At 40.6% G+C, this 16,728-nt stretch overlaps 1 protein-coding gene and 1 pseudogene across 6 annotated transcripts in view; one reads left to right on the forward strand and one right to left on the reverse strand.

Moving 5' to 3' along the window:
- MAPK10 (mitogen-activated protein kinase 10) overlaps positions 1-16,728 on the reverse strand; it is a 531,796-nt gene that overhangs the window by 428,945 nt on the left and 86,123 nt on the right. The gene's annotated exons all lie outside the window — the stretch shown is intronic.
- Positions 9,904-10,411, forward strand: LOC113263182 (ATP synthase F(0) complex subunit C2, mitochondrial-like; annotated as a pseudogene).

A 16,728-nucleotide genomic window follows, 5' to 3' on the forward strand; every position in this document is an offset into this window, starting at 1 on the left:
ATGGACCCCAAGAGAAGAAGGCACAGTGCTCTAGCACTCTTGGTTATGTCTAGGATAACAACCTAATGACGGATGGAAGTATGAACATTAAGATAAAATAAATTCTTGCTACCTAACAGAGATTTGAGTCTATTCAATTTTTTGTTCACCTGATACTTTTTACATTTTTTGTGGAGGGCATAAGATGTTCAGCTTTCCAAAGACCTAATTCTTGGATTTGGATAGTGTAAGAAAAGAATTCTAGCTGTTACAGCAGGGGTTAAAATGTGCAAATGTCTGCAGCAATTCACTCTCTGACTAAGCTGTCAAAACATTTAAATTGTGTCCCTTTCTCCTCCACCCTCTCCCTGAAGGGGCTCCCAGCACTGAATCTTTGTCAAAAGCGAAGACACCGTCAGATTAACAAAGTACACCTTTCTAAAAGTTTGCCACCTTTTTTGTGTTGCTTGTCATGTTTATTTCTTTATGTCATTTTTGTATAATCCTTGCTGATTCTTTTTAGTTTGATTTAGTGGAAATGTCCATATTTCAGGTTAGTTAACAACTTAACAAAAGACATTACGTTTGGTTAGTGATTGTGCTTAAAAAAAAAAAATCCAAATAACTGGAGACTGTCACTGTGTCTGAACCATGAGGAAAACAAGCACTTTGCAGAATCACTTTATAAGTACTTCCAACTGATAAGTGAGAATGTGGAATAAACTGTAGCAGAGAGACTTCACTTAACATGTTGCTGAAAAACTGAAATGTGTACAGAGGGACAAAGGGTAACACAAAGAATGCTGAGCCACAAAACATCACCTTAAAATTATAAATAAATAAATATTATTAAAATAGATAAGTCATATAATAAACATATCGTGCAAAAATTATTACAATGTTAGAAAATATTTATTATTAAGCACCTGCGAAGAACCAGGCTCTATCCCTCTGATTTTTGCATTTAATCTTCACACATCTGGCATTCACTGAGTGCCTACACTGTGCTAAGTCCTGGAATACCAAATGAAAGACACAATCTTTGTCCCTCCAGTAGCTCACAGTCTAGGGAGGGGAAAATGACCAGTAAACAGTTGTGAAATGAGGTTCCATGGACCTATGCACATTTACAAAGGAATCTAAGAAAGGAAGTCCAGCCATGATTGGAGGACTTGGAGATAGTCACCAAATACTGCTTTGTAAAAAAAAAAAAAAAAAAAAAAAAAAAAAAAAGCTGGGGGGGCGGGCGGGGGAATCCCAGCCTTAAAGAATAAGAGCCAGAAGATAAAATGCTTGGGCGGGAACAAGAGAAACAGGGAAGCTTTTTCAGACCAAGGAAGCAGCACTACAGAGGCAGAGAATTTCGAGAGAGCAATGCACATTTGGGGGAACTGCAAGTGATCATTATTAGAGTTCAGGCTGGAAGATGAGGGGAGGAGGCATTAATGCAAGGCTTGGTGTGCCATGCTAAAGAGTGTGGGCTTTTCCCTGGAGGCAGAGGGAGAACAACACGATTTTTTTTTTTTAAGATTTTATTTATTTATTCGACAGAGACAGAGACAGCCAGCAAGAGAGGGAACACAAGCAGGGGGAGTGGGAGAGGAAGAAGCAGGCTCATTGTGGAAGAGCCCGATGCGGGGCTCGAACCCACAACGCCGGGATCACGCCCTGAGCTGAAGGCAGACGCCCAACCACTGTGCCACCCAGGCACCCCAGAACAACACGATTTTTAAGCAGAGTAGCTAAGTAACCGCATTTTTAATCTAGAAATAATGATAATCATAGATATCCTTTACTGAGTGCTCTTGTGTGCCATTCATTGTATATTATTCTTTTTTTTTTTTAAGTAGGCTCCACACCCAATGCGGAGCTTGAACTCACAGCCCTAAGATCAAGAGTCACCTGCTCTACGGACCAAGCCCGCCAGGTGCCCCTATATTATTCATTCTTATTTAACTCTCTTGACCATGTTATAAGTAGGTATTATATCCTCGTTTTATAGATAACTGATGCTCAAAAACTTTAAGAAACTTGCCCAAGTTTATCTAGCAGTTAAGGGCAGAGGCTAAATTTCACAATGTTCTCACTTTCCCACCCTAGCTCTCAAAATAACTATTGTCGTGTGGTTAGGAGCAGGTGTTGTGGAGACCAACCGACTGGGCCTGAATTCCCTGCCACACTTTCTTTGTGACTGTGTGATTGTCTCTTGTGCTTCATTTCATCATCCATAAAATGGGGATAATAAAATCCACCCAAAGATAAATGAAGATAAATAAGGTGGTACACAAAGCAGTCATCACAAAGCCTAGCCCACAGTGTAATGCTAACCATCAGCAGAGCATGCACGAGACCAGCCGCTGTGCTTGAGCATGTTTCATACAGCCACGTAAACCTTCGTAAGAACCAGACAAGGTGGGCATTATCTTCATTTTATAGGTTTAAGAAAAGAAAGAAACCTGAAACTTAAGGAAATTCAGTCACTTGCAAAAAAGAAACACAACTAAACAGCAGAGCTGATTCTGCTCTAAAGTCTAAACTCTTTTTCATAATGCAGAATACAGTGTACCAGAAACAGTCTCTTGTGCACTATACAGGATAAATTAAAGAGATAAGATAGGAGGCAGGGGGTAGAATATTTTAGAGGCTTTTGTATAAATCCAAGAGAAATATGTCAAGAGTCTGAATTAAGGGGCGCCTGGGTGGCACAGCGGTTAAGCGTGTGCCTTCGGCTCAGGGCGTGATCCCGGCGTTATGGGATCGAGCCCCACATCAGGCTCCTCTGCTATGAGCCTGCTTCTTCCTCTCCCACTCCCCCTGCTTGTGTTCCCTCTCTCGCTGGCTGTCTCTCTCTCTGTCAAATAAATAAATAAAATCTTAAAAAAAAAAAAGAGTCTGAAGTTAGTGGTTACGTGGAGTAAAATAAGTGAGTTAAGAGATATTGACAAGATTGAATAAGACTGGGGTGGCAGACTGCATGTTGAGAAGTAAGGGAGAGAGTTCAGGAGGACTTTCTGGTTTTTGGTTTGGGTCACTGGGCAGATGCTAGTCCTAAGATAAGAAGCAAAATGGGAAAATTGGAACTGGAAATGTCTTGGAGAATTTTTATTGACTGAATGAACAAATAAATATTTTCAATTTTGGAATGTGTTAAGTTCACTTACGTTCAATATCTAAAAAAAGATAAGCAGTAGTCTAGGAAATATTGGACAGAATTCTGTACTAAAGAAAAAGGGAATATAAATAGGTAGTCTAAATCACTGCATGTGTAAATGGCATTTCTAGAGAGACTAAAATAAAAATAGAAGGTCAATGACAGAACTTTGGAATTAAGGAAGAACATTTTTTCCACTGGACTCGAATTAATATGTGGAGGAATTCCACTAGAGTAGTGTTCTTGGCCTATTTCTCCACTTATTATATCCCACAGGGTGAGCTGTACAGAAGGAACTGAGGATGTAGCCTCTTCCTCTCTCTCTCTTTGACTGTCAGCCTCTCTTCAGGGCATTCATTGTCCCTGCTCCCCAGTATCTCAAACTGTGACTAGAAGAGGGAGTTTAATTCCACAGCTAAGTATTTCATAGTGTATTGTAAATACCCATTCAAAGACACATTTTATAATTAGTTTTATCAGTGATGAAGGTGGGTCTTTATATGTTTTATTCCTCAACTGATTTTAAACTTAGGAGATAAAGAAAGAAGTGCTGTTTGTGGAGTCTCTAAAACCCACATAGCTGAGAAACCCAAAACTAAAGCAGCAAGGGAAAGAAAAGGAGTCCATAAGGAAAGAGAACAACGTACAGTAAGAAACATAGGAAGAAAACCAGGAGAGAAGACTGTTATCAAAATCAAAAGAGGAAGAATCTTAAACAAAAAAGTGGAATGGCCAATAGTGTCAAGGGCTATGCAGAGGTCAGGTAGTATAAGATTTAAAACTAGTCTACCAGACTTGGTAATTGAGAATAGGTTCAAGGGAATGACAGAAACAGAAATATCATAATATAGAGAATATAGTAGATAGGTTACACTGATGGTCCCAATTTTTTATGCCTCCTTCTATTACTGCCCTCTAGTAGGGCCCCCTCCCCAAACTGATAGTTGGCCTGATCATGTGACTTGCTTTGCCCATTGCGACATTAGGAAATACAAAGGAAGCAGAGGCTTTAAAAAGTGCTTTCATGTTTCAGCTTTCCCTCTTGAACCCTTCCCACCACCACAGGAACATTGCCAGGTTAGCTGTCTGGAACGATATGAAACACTCTTTGTGGAGTCAAGTTGAGCTGCCCGAGCCAAGGCCGTCATAGACCAAGTAGCCCTCAGGCAATCCAAAAGCTGACCACCAACACATGAGCAAGCTCAGTCAAGATCAGCCAAGGCCAACCACCTATAGCCTCATGAGGAATAATAAACGCTTGCCACCTCAAGCTACTAAATTTTGTGGCGGTTTATTAATAATAACAGCTAACCAGTATAGAGTAAGGTACAAAAAAGCAAGCTATATTAGGCTGTTGTAACAACCTGGCCTCAGAAACTCAACCAGCCTAATTATCTTGCTTTTACTTCTGAGTCTCTTTAATTTCTTATATTTATAATACAACTCCCCTAAACCAGTCCCTCCTCATAAATTTGACAACCATCATAGACTGCTTTCTAGTTTCTCAAGCCAGCATTCCTTCCCCCTATTTCAGATTCTGGCTATGTGCAATCCTTTGACTTTTTTCAACCTAGACTGAAGAGTGCATTTACAGTCTGGACCCTATCTCTGCCCCTACCTAAACTCTTCAGGAGAGGATTACATCAGAATATAAAAAACAAAAATCAAAAGAAAACAACAGCTCTTCAACAGAGATAATAGGGAAAATAGAGAGGAATGAGAGAGGACACAGGTATGTTTGGTCCTGAGGGGGAAGAAAGGGGAGGACTGGACAGACAGCAACAAACTTACTAGCATATGGGATGATTAGTTTTTATTTATTTGAGAGAAAGTGAGCACAAGCAGGAGGGAGGGGCAGAGGGAGAGGCAGACTCCCCACTGAGTAGGAAGCTCGGTGCAGGGGCTCCATCCCAGAACCCCAAGATCATGACCTGAGCTGCAATGAGTTTCAAAAGCAGTTTCAAGAGCTTCATGGGAGATTTGAAGGATAGTAGGTGTTATGGACTAATTTATACCCTCTCCCCACCAACAAACTCATATGTTGAAGCCCTAACCCTCAATATCCCTTGCAGAAAGGACCTTTATGGAGTTAATTAAGTTTAAATGAGGTCAAAGGGTGAGGCTCTAATCCCCCAGGACTTGTGTCCTCATAAGAAGAGGAAGAGACACCAGGCATGCATAAGCGGAGAGGAAAGGTCATGCGAGGACACACAAGAAGGTGGTGATCTACAAGCCAGGAAAATAGGCCTCACTAGAAACCCACCCTGTAGGTACTTTGATCTTGGACTTCCAGCCTCCAGAACTGTGAGAAACAAATTTCTGTTGTTCAAGTCACCCAGTCGATAGTATTCTGTTTTGGCAGCCCTAGCAGGCTAACGAATAGGCTATAGATTTTAGGTTCAGGAAGATGGAGTAGAGGAGGGAAGAGAAAACAACAACAACTAAAACTTAATGGCCAGAGAAACAAATTAACACAACTGTATTTTAAATGAATAACTATGTCAAGGGTAGGGGAGGAGAAATATCACACAGAAGGGGAAAAAATGAACCAATCCAAGGAAATTTTGAGCACAGCATTTTGACTTTATACCCATAATCTAGGGAACAAAAGAACTGCAAGCAAACAAATCTTGAACTCTTTCTGGTAGTTTGTTTTTCATTGTGATATTACTGCAGCAATTTGAAACTATTTTGTGGGTATTGTAAGACTGAGAAGATGAATAATATGATGGTGTCCCTGGGAGCCATGTTCCAACTTTGGAAAAGAAAGAGATAAAATGATGGAAAGAAGTAGCCAAAGAAAACCCTGCAATTATCATAATAAAGATTCACTCAGGGTGTTTGGGTGGCTCAGTTGCTTAAGCAGCTGCCTTCGGCTCAGGTCATGATCCTGGGGTCCGGAGATGGAGTCCCACATTGCAGCTCCCTGCTCAGTGGGGAGTCTGCTTCCCCCTCGGCCCTTCCACCCCCACCCCCACTCTCATGTGCTCACTCTCTCTCTTGCAAAAATAAATAAATTAAAAATCTTAAAAAAAAAAAAAAAGATTCATTCAGACAAGAATTACATATGGATACAAAATCCAGGAGGAAAATTCTGATAAGAAGCAGGATATGTGTACAGCACCAAAGTATTTCCCCACAGATCATTTAGTGGTTGAAAGAGGGAAATAGTAACTATACAATGGAGAAACCAGAAAATACTTTGATTAGGTGATCAAATTAACATCACCAGTAAGGGGAAGACAGACATTGTATGCCACCGGTTGTGGTACCCTAAGAAGGACACACTGCTGATGTCATATGCATCTAGGGGCATGTGATCTGAGTCCAATCATCAGGAAACACCAGATAAACCCAAAGTAATGAATATTCTATAAAGTAATTGTCTTGTATTCTTTGAAAATATCAGTATCATCAAAGATAAAGAAAAACTGAGGAAATCTTTCATATTTGAATACTAAAGAAATAAGACAACAAATTGCAATATGTGATCCTGAACTGAATCTCATATTGGAAGGGAAAAAGTGCTATAAGAGACATTATGAAGGCAACTGACAACTTGGAGTATGAACTGTAGACTGGATAAAAATATTGTTTCAATGTTAAATTTCCTGAATTTGACAACTGTTCTACGGCAATGAAAGACAATATTTTTTTCTTAGGAAATACACAATAAAGTACTAAGAGGTCAAAGGGAATGACATTACAACCTACTTACAAATAGTTTATAAAAATAAATTAAAATGACATGTATTTGGAAAGAACGAGAGACAATATAACATGGCAAAGCGTTCAAAATTGTTAAATCTGGATAAAGAGTATCTGGGGCCCTCTATTATTATTTCGACTTTTTCATATGTTGGAAATAATTTCAAATTAAAACTTAAAATCAAACAAAGGTACTGCTCTGGTAGGGGATATTGATAACAGGAAGGCTATGCCTCTGTGAGGGCAAGGGGCTCATGGGAAATCTCTGTAGTTTCTTCCCAGTTATGCTGTGAACCTAAAACTGCTCTAAAAAAAATCAGTCTTAACTTTAAAAAACATCAATGAACAAACACAAAAGACAAGAGAGGTACAGGAATTCGGGGTCCCTGCCTTAATTTTAAGGTAGATTGCTCAACAGCCTAAGCGACAGATATTTTTGGATATTATTGTCCTCATTTTACTGAGAGTAAATTGGGATTCAGAGGCCTCAAGATCTGATGGTACGTAGCAAAGAGAAGATGAGGCGCAGGTAAGGAGAGAATGAGCCAAGTTCTTCCCTCTGCTCCACTTGCCCTCCTAATTCAGTCCCTTGATAGATGAGCTCACTGCAGGAAAAGCAGCTCCCTCACACCGTTTCACCACCTCTTCCCACATCTGAAATGATGCTCTGCTCAGATCATTAATCGTCTCATTAAAGTTCCTGCATGCACAATTCTGTAATATTGGCCACATACATTGTCCTTTTATTTTCTTGACATAGCTGATGAAAAAGAACCCATTGTAAGATGTCTTCTCCTAGCACAATTTTCCCCAACAAGGGAAATGATACCTTTTTATCAATGTCTGGTTTCAGCTTTAATAAGTGTGACTTCTGGTTTTCTCAAGCTCCTTGCATCCAATCTTATGAATTGGGTAATACCCTGTAACCCAATTTTCTTAATAGGAGGGTAATACTAGATCTAGATTACTGGACTGAGTTGAAATACTACCTAGAGCTAAATTTTGTGCTACATACAAAACTTTTTGCAGGGTGCTTGGGTGGCTCAGTTGGTTGAGCATCTGCTTTGGCTTGGGTCATGATATCAGGGTCCTGGGATGGAGCCCTACATTGGGCTCCCTGCTCAGCAGGGAGTCTGCTTCTCCCTCTGCCCCACCCCACTCATGCTCTCTCTCTCTCTCTCTCAAACAAATAAATAAAATCTTTAAAAAAAAAACTATTTTTGTAATACATACCCCAAGTCATGCACACTTCTGTCCTGTACTAGCTTTCCCCTTTCCCAGTAATTTCTGGTGTTAGCTTTAGTTTCTGAGTCTGCCACATTTCTTTTTACTACACAGTGGCACTATGACCAAGTTAGGGGCATTCCCAGGAAGAGCTGTGAAGTAAACAAAGATTATCTTTACTGCCCTCCTTTCCCCCTCTTCACACCCCTGCAGTCTACACTCAGCCTAGAATCCTGTAGTAGATGGCAAAAAATGGCATCAAATCCTTCCCCTCCATGTAGCATTGTAGATCCTCCCATCAAAAGAGAGATCCTATTTCCCTACCCTTTGAACCTGAGTGTGGCCACATGACCCGCCAAATGGGAGACCAGCAAACACGAGGTCCAGCAAAGGCTTGAGGGTGTTTGTACGTGTTCCCTTGCTTCACCTGGAAACCAGAAACCACCATTTCACAGGCCTGTTGCAACCTGCTGGAGGATAAGAGGCCACTGGAGGAGAAGCAAAGTACCCTAGCCCATAGCCAGCCAACTACCAGACATGTAAGGGAGGCCATCTGGCACCAGCCAAACACCAGCTGACCTACCAACTTATCTAGAAGCAGCTAGAAACCAGAGACTCATGAGTAAGACCAGCAAGACCAGCAAGAAAACCACCAAGCTGATTACCTTAACCATCCCATACCTTCGTGTTTTAAACCACTAAGCGCTGAAGTAATTGTTTATGCAGCAAACGATAATTAATATAGATTTAAATACCTCCAAGTAGGTACTACTCTCACCCTGCCTCCTGGTTACCCATCTTTATCCCACTGTCACCCACTACCCAGCCAACAGCTGATCTTTTCTCCACCATCAAAACTCATTTTGTTCACATTTTTACAACCTCAAAATGCTTGATTAAGCTGATAAACTAATATGAATTGATTCATTTATAAACACGAAATAATCCTAATTAATGTAATAGAGTGTAATAAACAAGACAACATACATACACACTGAGTCCCCAAAAAAGGCCCAAAAATAAACCTCCTATTTCTTCTATCAGTCTCTTGTGCAACATTCTGACTAATACCAGAAAGGAAAGGATTTCTCCTTCCAAAGCAGCAACTTGAGAATTTATAGGCTTACCTCTTTTTCCTCCTTCCAAGAAATAAAAGTTAATTGTTATTACTTCCACTAGAGATATACCCAAGTTATGAAATCATTGCTCTAACTCCTTATCTCCTTCTCTCTAGTCAAATTTGAATGGTTTCCAAATGAGTCGATTAACCTTTCTCTACCAAAATCAACATATCTTGAGTAATTTCCAACTTACTCTCCGAACAGTTAACCCCTTCAAATGCCCTTTTTCTGTTCCTCTATCATAGTCAAACCCCCTACCTCTAATCTCAAGGTTTAATAAAACTCAAATAACAAACCAGGTATGATTTACACACTCACAATATATCAGCAAGTCACCAAACATTCATTTAACCTACATAACTTCCCTCCTGAGTATTCTACTATTGTTTTTTCCTAACTACATTTTGATAATAAACAGCACATCTGCCTCTTCTTAAAACACATCCATTCATTCAGAAAACACTCAGTACTTGCTTTACAGAGAACCTCCTTTCTCCTAGTCTCATGATTCTATCCTGCAACAATAATACTGTTGGCCTCCCTCCCCATGTCCTCATTTATTCATCCCAAGGGAAAGAAAATAAGTATATATTATTGTGCACTTTGGGAGAAAGAACTAAGCAAACTTGGCAGAGGCTCTCCTGAGCCTCAATTCTTCATATCTGCCAGTGAAGGGAGGGCATGTCCTGGTTGACCCTCTATGTTATAAGCATACTCTGTCTTCTCTGCACTGGGAGCAGCTCTCCTGCCACAGCCCCTAATCCCCTGAAAATGTATGCCTGTGCAAAGTTCATCTCCACCCACTTCTTGGTTAGGAGTAACTTTCAGCTGTTGAGTGGGTCACTGTCTGCAGTGGTGCTAAAACCACCAGAGACACTGACAGAGGAAATCCTCAGCAGCTTTGCAGCCCCATGTCCCCTGACCTCACTTATTTCTAGCTGCAGCTTCTGAACCAGCACCATTTCAAGGGACTTCGACACAGCTGCCAAGTTCACAGGGGCTGGGACTGCCATGATAGGCGTGGCTGGCTCTGAGGCTGGAATTGAGACTGTATTTGGTTATGTCAGGAACCCCTCTCTGAAGCAACAGCTCTTCTCCTATGCCATTCTGGGTTTTGCCGTCTTGGAGCCCATGGGGCTCTTTTGCCTGATGGTGGCCTTCCTCGTCCTCTTCGCCATGTGAAGGAGCGGTCTCTCCACCTCCCATAGCTCCTTCTCCCATGTCTCATCTGCCCTGTATCTTCCTTTTCCCATACCACCCCAGACAGCCTGGGGAAAGTGGTTGGCTCAGGGTTTGACAGAGGGAAGACAAATAAATACTGTATTAATAAGAGGGTCGGGGGAGATTAAACATAGTAGGCCAAGTTCTGCCCCTACAGAGAGAATCCTACTATTTTGAAGGGTTAAGTTCAATTAATGAGAGGTTATCTAAAAACAAAAAACCAAAATAAATATCTTCCTGTTTTGATCTCCAGACCACCTGCAGAAAGGACAAACAGGGAGACTAGAAACTAGGCCAGCTTCTCACATACCAAGCCAGCTCTTTGGCACATTTGTTCCAGCTTTTCCACCCAGAGACAGTCCCTTTTTATAATCATCATACAGAAGTGGGTGTTTTCTTCTAATACTTATGCCCAAAAAAAGAAGATGCCTTTTTCTAATGTGAACAATGCCAGTTCATTTGCTAGCAGCAGCCTGTTGATTTTCAGCTGAGTCCTGACAAGACTTAAGAAGGAAAGCGATGTGTCACTTAGTCAGCTCCTAAAACTTGCACTACTATGTACCAGAAATTATGAGAGACGTTAGGGGGGCAAAGATGAGAAAGACACAGTCCCTAGACGTGCTATCTAGCTAAATTCTCTAGGTCCTCAAAACCACTGTTTGTTTGTTTTTTGGTTAGTTTGTTTCTGTATAGAGAGAAAGATGTAGATTGCTCTCTAGAAATATCTAGAAGTATCTACACTCTTGACCCCCCTCTCAGAGTCTTGAAGGCTCTTTCAGGCGTGGGTGGAATCGTGTGGACCAGGGGCTAGTATAGGGCACAGTGATCATTAGGATGATGGCACCATGACTGACAAAAACAGACACAGACATAGGATACAAGTTCCTTAGAAGTAGATGAACAACTAAGTTTACTTTACATACTGACAGCTACACATGGCAGGAAAGACAGTGGCACAACCAAAGTGAAGGGCATATACACCTGCCCAACAGAGGCACCCACGTGGTTGATGATAGCTAAGTATTTGCTCAGGGTAAGATCCTACTGTGTCCCTCTGAAAGCTCTCTCTTGTCATTGCATGGAGCTTTGTTATATCCTCCCAAGCCCACCCCCAAGTTCTAGAGGCTCTGATTATGAATCTGCCTGCCCACCACGGTTACTGCAATGCTGGTTTACGCAGGCTGGGTGAATGAAAAGTCAGTGCATCTCCCAGCAGCTCCGGCTCAGGGCTGCCTAGGTCTACTCCTGCAATCAGCCTTGACCCCCATACAGAGGGATGAGAAGAGCGGGGAGATGGGCGGGGTACTAAGGCCAAAAATGACAGGAAAGCTGAAGGTTATCAAATTTGAAGTAGCCAGAAGCAACTTTCAAAGTCGGGTCAAATCCCAGAATCCAGGACCAGAGAAAGGGAGCCCAAATTACAATCTGGGAACAAATGAATAAAGAAAGAGAAATACCAGAAAGAAGAGGATCCTGAGCTACTACCTAGGATATGTAAAGACTACACAGAGAGCTTTTTAAGCTTGTTTTTTAATGCAAACACATTGCTCCAGTATGAGGGGTTAAGATCAAATGGACAAATAACTTACTCTGACATCCCTCATAGATAACAGTACTTTTAAACTGCAGTTTTCAGGTAACTTCTTCTCAAAAATAATAGGTATTGTATATTTCCTGAACCAAAAGCAAAACATGATTCTATATTTTGTCTACATTGCTTAAAAATCAAGCTACCTTGGAAAATTTGACCCCTAAGAGTAATAGAGTAATTTTAAAAAGAGACAGCACATACCTTTATTCAACACCTACAATATTCCCAGCATTTTGTTAAGTACTTTGCACTAAGTATCTCATTTAATCATTACACAAAGAAATAAGAAAAAATTATTGTCATTTTCCAAATAAGAAAACTGAGGCCTACTGAAATTAAGTGACTTGCCAAAGTTATGTGCATGGTGGTATCACAAGCTGAACTTGTGAAGTCTGACTCCAAAGCCTACACACTGAACCACCACCACGTCACCACAGAGCTAATGAGGGTAGAGGAATATTTTTATTTGGCAAAGGTGAGAAGGAAGAATATTCTGTCCACAGAGGATGCCCAGGAGCAGGTGCTAACCTAGGGAAGAGAAGGAGAGAAGGGAAAGAGTTGGCTCCAGCTTCTGATGTTAAAAATGCTACTTTGCGGGGTGGCTGGGTGGCGCAGTTGTTAAGCATCTGCCTTCTGCTCAGGGCGTGATCCCGCCGTTCTGGGATCGAGCCCCGCATCAGGCTCCTCCACTGAGAGCCTGCTTCTTCCTCTCCCACTCCCCATGCTTGTGTTCCCTCTCTCGCTGGCTGTCTCTCTCTCTGTCAAATAAATAAAAAAAATCTTAAAAAAAAAAAATGCTACTTTGCAGGGGCGCCTGTGTGGCTCACAAAATTAAGCATCTGCCTTCGGCTCAGGTAGTGATCTCAAGCTCCTGGGATCAGGCCCCATGTTGGGCTCCCTACTCAGCAGGGAGTCTGCTTCTCCCTCTCCATCTCCCTCTCCCCATACTTGTGCTCTCTGTATCTCTCTCAAATGAATAAATAAAAGCTTTAAAAAAATTTGCTGAGTCATACGGCTATTCTTTTTTAAAAAAGAAAAAAAAATGTTACCTTGTAAATCTGCCCTCCCAGCAACTCAACTGCCTGCTGGTATTATGGGATCCCAATCCTTATCATGCTTTCTCAAGACCTTCTGTGAGGGTAATCTGCATGTTCCTCTCCAACTATTTTAGTAATTGCACCCTGAATCTGCAGACAGTATTCTTACTTCTCTTACCCTCAGAAATAAACACATAACCACAACTTCATGAACCAATTTTGTCAACTGCATATCTGAATGTCTAAATCAAATTTTACTATTATTAAGATAAAAAAAAGAGGTACCTGCCATTAAGAAACTACTGTCTGCAAAAAATAAAATAACATACTCATTGGGACATTAGTTTGCTTTCTTTTTATTGTTAAGAATCCTTGCTGAGGGTTGCCTGGGTGGCTCAGTCGGTTAAGCAACTGCCTTCAGCTTGGGTCATGATCCCAGGGTCCTGGAATCGAGCCCCACATTGGGATCCCTACTCAGCAGGGAGCCTGCTTTTCCCTCTCCCTCTGCCCCTCCCCCTGCTTGTGCTCTCTCTCTCCCTCTATCTCTCTGTCAAATAAATAAAATCTTTAAGAAAAAAAAAAAAAAAGAATACTTCTGAAAAGGAAGTGGTTAGAGACCCAAATTAGAAGCTGGAGAGGACATTCACACTTAGTCACAATCCCTAGCCACACTCTATGTGTAAGGTAAAAAAATAGACCATTTCTCATCTGCTGTTAAGAAAAATAAAAATACTTGTACATGCTTGAAAAATATAGAATAAAATTATAAGGAATCAGCATAAACAACAACCTACGAAGAACTTTTTAAAGTCTAAGCATTAAAGTGACACACCTTCCCACTGAGAAATAAAAATAGATTATTAACTGATATGCTACATGAATCTACATGCTTTAGTTCAGGGTTATTCTTGTCAGATAATAAAGCCTAAAGGGAAAGAATGCCTATATCAAAGCCCTGTTCATTTTCTTCCTTTACTCCAACCCTGCCCATAAGGAAGCCCATGGTTAGGAGACACCATTTCCTCATGCCTTTCTCTTCAGTATTAAGTGTCTACCTATGAATGGTGCTGAATGGTTTATGAAAATACAGTTTTATGGGATGCCCTGCTTGGCTGGAAATTTTGAAATTTTTTTTAAAAAGGGAGTGTGTATATGTGTTTTATATCCCTCCTACCTCTCTTCCTCTGATCCCCAAGAGGAGTAAGGTATGGTCTTGAGCTTGTCCTTCCTGAGACAGCCCAGCCATCTGCCACCATGCATGCTTTCCACTGGTGGGCTCTTGCTCCCTTTCTCTCTCCAGCTTCTCTTGCTTCCCTTCACATGTGACTTGGTAATGGAAATGCCTTCTATACAAGCTCTCCACTAGGTTTTGAGACAAAAGCTCTCTAGTTCCTTTCCCTGTAACTCATGTTCTCTTTAGCCTCTCCTTGGTATAATGGAACAATAGGAATGTGATTCAGATCCCTGCTATGGAGTGGAAGTAAGCAGAACAGGCATTTAATCCATTTTAGTCCTAAACTGCTCAGGCTAACATAGCTTATGCAATGCAGTTCCTGGTAGAATCCAATCTGGCCCACTGGACTTCTTCAACAGAAACATGGTATATTTCCTTAATGCTTTTTTTTTTTTTCCAGGATCTTATAAAAAGGGATTACTAGTGAAAGGCTGGATTTAGTTATTCCTGGATCCCAGACCTAAAAAAATTAAGATGCCACAATCCAGAAGCCCAACACCCTATTTCAAGAAGAGTCAGTATGCAGTTTTCATATTCATTCTTTTCCTCAATCATGGTGATAGGCAATGTTTCAGATGGTGGCTATCCCATCATCATGGATCCCAGAGGAAGGAGACTTGAGCAGAACTCCAGCCAACCCATGGCAGGCATGTAGTGTAAACTGAGAAATACATCTTGTTGCCATAAGTCACTAAGATTTCACAGTTGTCACCCAGCATAATCTAGCTTACCCTAATACAGTGATTAATAGCAGTAGTGGTGTTTCAGGAGTTAGTTCAAACCTAAATAGTAACAATTCATCAAATTTGGTGTGCCAAAGCCTATGACTGGTAAGTAACATAGCCTGTATTGTCTCCTTGAGACTGGCCTACAGGATGAATCAAACTACCCTAGATGACTTAAGACATCCCATTGGATAACATCTTCTTTATCCATTCATCTGTCAATGGACATCTGGGCTCTTTCCGTAGTTTGGCTATTGTGGACATTGCTGCTATAAACATTGGGGTGTGTATATCCCTTTGAATTAGTATTTTTGTATTCTTTGGGTAAATGCTCAGTAGTACAATTGCTAGATTTTAGGGTATTTCTATTTTTAACTTTTTGAAGAAACTCCATACTGTTTTCCATAGTGGCTATACCAGTTTCCATTCCCACCAACAGTGCAAGACGGTTCCCCTTTCTCCACATCCTCGCCAACACCTGTGGTTTCTTGTGTTGTTAATTTTAGCCATTTTCATGGGTGTGAGATGATATTTCATTGTAGTTTTGATTTGTGTTTCCCTGATGGTAAATGATGATGAAGATTTTTTCATGCGTCCGTTGGCCATCTGGATGCCTTCTTTGGAAAAATGTCTAATCATGTCTTTTGCCCGTTTTTCAATTGGGTTATTTGTTTCTTGGGTGTTGAGTTGTATCAGTTCTTTATATATTTTGGATACTAACCCTTTACCAGATATGTCATTTGCAAATATCTTCTTCCATTCCATAGATTGTCTTTTAGTTTTGCTGTTTCCTTCTCTATGCAGAAACTTTTCATTTTGATGTAGTCCCATTAGTTTATTTTTGCTTTCGTTTCCCTTGCCTCAAAAGACATATGTCTAGGGGTACCTGAGTGGCACAGCATCCAACTCTTGGTTTCAGCTCAGGTCATGATCTTGGGGTCATGAGATCAAGCCCCATGTCAGGGCCTGTGCTCATCTCAGAGTCTGTTTGAGATTCTCTCTCCCTCTCTCTCTGCCCCTCCCACTCACACTCTTTCTCTCTCTCTCTCTCTAAAATAAATCTTAAAAAAAAATTGTTAAAATGTCTGACATACACATAGGAAAAAAGTTGCTATGGCCAATGTCAAAGAGGTTACTGCCTGTGTTCTCTTCTAGGATTTTTATGGTCTCAGGTCTCATATTTAGGTCTTTAATCCATTTTGAATTTATTTTTGTGTATGGTGTAAGAAAATGGTCCAGTTTCATTCTTTTACATGTTGCTGTCCAGTTTTCCCAACATCATTTGTTGAAGAGACTGTCTTTTTCCCTTTGGATATTCTTTCCTGCTTTGTTGAAGATTAATTGACCATATAATTGGGGGTTTGTTTCTGGGTTTTCTATTCTGTTCTATTGATCTACGTGATTATTTTTGTGCCAGTACCATAGTGTTTTGATCACTATAGCTTTATAATATAACTTGAAGACTAGAATCATGACACCGCCAGCTTTGATTTTCTTTTTCAAGACTGCTTTGGCTTTTTGGGATCTTTTGTAGCTTCATACAAATTTTACGATTGTTTGTTCTAGTTCTGTGAAAAATGCTATTAGTATTTTGATAAGGATTGCATTAAATGTACAGATTGCTTTGGGAAGTATAGACATTTTAACAATATTTGTTCTTCCAATCCATGAGTATGGAATGTCTTTCCATTTTGTTGTGTCACCTTCAATTTGTTTCATCAATGTTTTATAGTTTTC

The sequence above is a fragment of the Ursus arctos genome, unplaced genomic scaffold (assembly GCF_023065955.2).
Source record: "Ursus arctos isolate Adak ecotype North America unplaced genomic scaffold, UrsArc2.0 scaffold_9, whole genome shotgun sequence".
NCBI classification, from domain to species: domain Eukaryota; kingdom Metazoa; phylum Chordata; class Mammalia; order Carnivora; family Ursidae; genus Ursus; species Ursus arctos.